The 4,356-nt window shown below is 35.2% G+C and overlaps 1 pseudogene; it reads left to right on the plus strand.

The window, feature by feature from the left end:
- Positions 1–1,579: 1,579 nt before the first annotated feature.
- The window catches only part of LOC106331126, a 5,688-nt pseudogene continuing 2,911 nt past the window's right edge, over positions 1,580–4,356 (plus strand).

Genomic DNA, 4,356 nt, shown 5'->3' on the forward strand with positions numbered 1-4,356 from the left:
GTTAAATAATCTCCTAGACATTATTTGTGAAGTGATTTCACAAATGTCATCTCCACAATTATTTTCACCAAAAAAAATGTGACATGACATACTAGAATTGATGAGATGGCTTATGGTTAAATGTGGCATGACATACTACATTTAATGTTAATTTCATTTTTTGATAATTTTAATAATATATTAATAACTTATAAATCATCATTAAAATAAATCCATTCAAATATGTCATTAAATAATATGATAATAGAAATATGAAATATTTTAAGAATTTGAAATATTATTTAAGTATATTTTTATAATCATACAATTTTTATTATTGAAAAGATTTTTATATGTTATACAATCTTTAAAAAAAAAAAATTTTTTAATCGTACTATCATTTATTTCTTTTTGATATCTATAAATTTTTGAAATTCTGTTTAGTTTTATATTTAGATAATTATAAAAAAATTATATCAATTTTATTTTATTTTATACAAGTTAATTTAATATATCTTAACGAAAATAAATAAATAAAAATCTTTTATGATTTTAAATATAACTTAAATTTAATTTTAAGTAAATTTAATTATTTATTTTATCTTAACTTTATGTTTAACTAAATTAGTACTTATATTAAAATATTGGTTAAAAATAATAAAATTTAAAACATTAAACTTTTTTATTTTTTAATATAATTTAAATTTAAAATTTTATTGTTACACATGGTGCCGGAAAACACCTAGTATAAAATTAAACAAAAAGGAGAGATGATACAAATTTTTTTATCAAATCTTTATTATTCATAATCATTAATTGTCATAAATATGTTAATTATATTAGGTAATTCCGTAGTTTTTATTTTAAAAAGAATGAAAAATATTTTTGTGTACACAACTAATCGTCCTTATGGATGCAGATCTCCCCTTTTTTTTTACATAGTCTATACGAGTCTGTGTTTTGCTGACAAAAAAAAAACTAATCAATTTGAAAGTTAGTTTAATAAAAAAGTATAATATATGTTTAGATGGACCAACCTATTATCTAAGAATTTTAAGAATTATTCTAGTGATATAATACTTATCAGTTACTCCCTCCGTTTCATATTCTAAGTAGTTTTAGAAAAAAAATTTGTTTCAAAATGTAAATAGTTTTATATTTTTAGGTAACTTTTACATTTATTGAATATAGTGTGACCAATCAAATTAAATAGACTTATTTTTGATTGGTTAAGTTATATCTAACCTATTTATTATACGATACTTTTAAAAACATAATAATTTTTTTAATTTTGTGCTTTTAGCCAAAACTAGTTACATTATAAAACAGATGAAGTAATATATAAGGGATCGACCACATGTATTGGAATCCCAAATTTTCTGGTATAAAACATTAATGAACATTTAATTTAAGTTACAAAAAAAACATTTAATTGGACTTCCTAATTTCAAAAACAGTTTTGGGAAGATAAATTTCTTTTGTATCGCTATCAAAAAAGTTTCCCTTGTACTAGTATTTATCAACCTATAAGGAGAGGAGACGAAGCAATCTGTATCCTCTTGTCTTCAGCATTTGACGCCTTTAAAAGCCATGGCTGAAGATGATTTCATCTAAACCAAGTGGTCTTGGCCTGGTGGTAAAGGGCTCACAGCTGTGAGTACCGCCCTGGGTTCGATTCCCCTTGGCCACCCGGGGCGCCTTAAATGGTAAGAAAACGCGGATCCTGCGGATCTCATAGTGATTAGTCATTAGGTCTAGAAAGCCTTTGGGATCACACTACGGTTATAAAAAAAAAAAAGAAGATGATTTCATCTTTTGCGTCTCTTTGGGGTAAATACTTTGTCATTTTGACCGTTCTACTCTTTTAATTCCTTAACACTGTATAATTTGTCAAAAATGGTTACTGGTAGGGAAAGAAAACTTTTATCAATTTATCATGCGAAATATTAGTGTTTTGTTTGATTGTCCTAGTGACAGATTTGAGTGTTTAGGAGTCATCATCAAGAACAATGGGGAATGAAACTGATAAGAAGTTCACTTGGGTTATTAAGAATTTCTCCTCTTGGCGATCCAAGTGTGTTCGGTCTCGTACATTCGTGGTCGGTCGATGCAAATGGCAAGAACAAGAACTTGTCTGCATGTGATACAATCGTGTTCCGTAGCTGCAAATGACACAACTTTTGCATGGTACTTGTGTTGGGTCCCTCCTAGATGGAGAGAACCAAGTGGGCATGAGACAATTGATAAGGCAGTGGGTTGATGATAATGTGTTGCATCATATTGAGACTGAGACGGATGCTCGTTCTTTGTGGAAGAAGCTGGAGCAGTTATATGCTAGGAAGACCGGAAACAACAAGATGTACATGATCAAGAAGTTGATTGAGCTGAGGTATCAGGAGGGGACTCCGATGACAGATCACTTGAATGCGTTTCAGGGATTGCTCAACAAGTTGTCTGATATGGGCATCAAGTTTGATGATGAGATTCACGGTCTGTGGCTTCTCGGTACTTTACCGGACTCTTGGGAGGTTTTTAGGATGTCTCTTTGTAACTCTGCGTCAGAAGGTGTTATTTCGATGGATTCAGTGAAGAACAGTGTTCTTAATGAGGAAACAAGAAGGCAGTCGAATGCTAGCAGTTCGCGTTCAGATGTTTTTGTCACTGAGTCAAGGGGGAGAAGTACAAGTAGAAATCCCAAGAGAGACAAGAACAGGAGCAGGAGCAAGTCTAATAGATTTGCTAATATGGAGTGCTACTTCTGTCATAAGAAAGGGCACATGAAGAAGGATTGCTGGAAGTTGAAAAACAAACAGCAAGGTAATCAAGAAGAAAAGGTGGATCGGGTGACTCTCACCGAAGATCAGTTTCTCATTCTTCTTGAGAGTGATGCCATTAATGTCGCATGCCAGGACACCAGTTGGGTGATTGACAGTGGAGCTACTACTCATGCTACATCACAGCGGGATTTGTTTTCTACCTATACTACGGGTAATTATGGTTCTGTGAAGATGGGGAATGATGCGATGGCTCAGGTTGCTGGCATTGGTGATGTTTGCTTGGAGACTAGTCTTGGTACTAGGCTGGTGCTTAAGGATGTTAAGCATGTTCCTGATATTAGGATGAATCTGATATCGACGGGAAGACTTGATGATGAGGGCTATTTCAGTTTGCACGGTGGTGGTAAATGGAAGCTCTCTCGCGGTTCTTTGATTGTGGCTCGAGGTGAGAAGTCTTCATCCTTCTATTGGATGCAGGCTAAGGTCTCCAAAGATATTGTTAATGCGGTGGAGAATGATAATCCCATGGAGTTATGGCATAAGAGACTCGGTCACATGAGTGAGAAAGGAATGGTTGTGTTGTCTAAGAATGAGGTGATTCCAGGAATCTACATTTGTCTCGGGAAGAATTCTACATTTCATTCGAAGTCAAAACACATTCAAAGGAGGTATCATTGGATACGTGATGTGCTTGCTTCCAAGGAAGTGGAACTTGAGAAAGTTCATACGGATGATAATGGAGCTGATATGATGACAAAGTCATTACCGAGGGGGAAGCTTGAGGTATGCCGAGAGATAGCCGGAATGACTGTCTCTTCCATCTAGTCGGAGGGGGAGTTTGTTGGGTCCCTCCTAGATGGAGAGAACCAAGTGGGCATGAGACATAATAATAATTCTCATGACCCTTTGCACTGTAGACTCACAATAATAGAGTTGAGAGAGAGAGACAAAAGAGAGAAAGAAGAGAGAAGGAGGAGAAAACTCGTCAGGCTATTTCAAGACTGGTTTTGGAGGATCAAACGGAACTTGATCGGGCTGATATTTTTTGGGAAGCTTCTTCAGTCAGTGGGTTAGAGATTCACCGAAGGGATTTGGATTTCAACGGTTGGATCTTCTGTTGTCTGGGTTTTAGTGAAGCTGGTCGTCACAGTTCTTCAGCGGGACAGTCTTGGGTGTTTGGTAAATCCAACGGTGAGATCTTCTCTTCTTGAGCTGAAAGTTGGCAGAGGTATTGTCGACTTGTTTATCTTGGATTTGTACGGTTGGATTAGTTTCTGGAAGCCGGAATCTTTGTGAGCTGAGGTCGTTTGGTTGCTGCCGGTTTTGAAGCTTTGTGTTGCTCTCTTGTTGTTGTTGTTTGTGTTGGAGATAGCTATTTGTAGCTAGACTCTCTGTTCTGTTCAGGCTGTTGAACAGGGAGGACGTGGTTGTACTCATACCATTTATATAGTGGATTTTTGAGTGGACTACGGTCCCGTGGTTTTTCCTTCTCACATCGAGGAGGTTTTCCACGTAAAAATTGTGTGTCTCATTTAGTTATCGCAACTTTGATATCTTGCCATCGTCGAAGTATTTTCCTCACAGGTTCGCACAAGGTCAG

The sequence above is a fragment of the Brassica oleracea genome, chromosome C3 (genome assembly GCF_000695525.1).
Source record: "Brassica oleracea var. oleracea cultivar TO1000 chromosome C3, BOL, whole genome shotgun sequence".
Lineage (NCBI taxonomy): Eukaryota > Viridiplantae > Streptophyta > Magnoliopsida > Brassicales > Brassicaceae > Brassica > Brassica oleracea.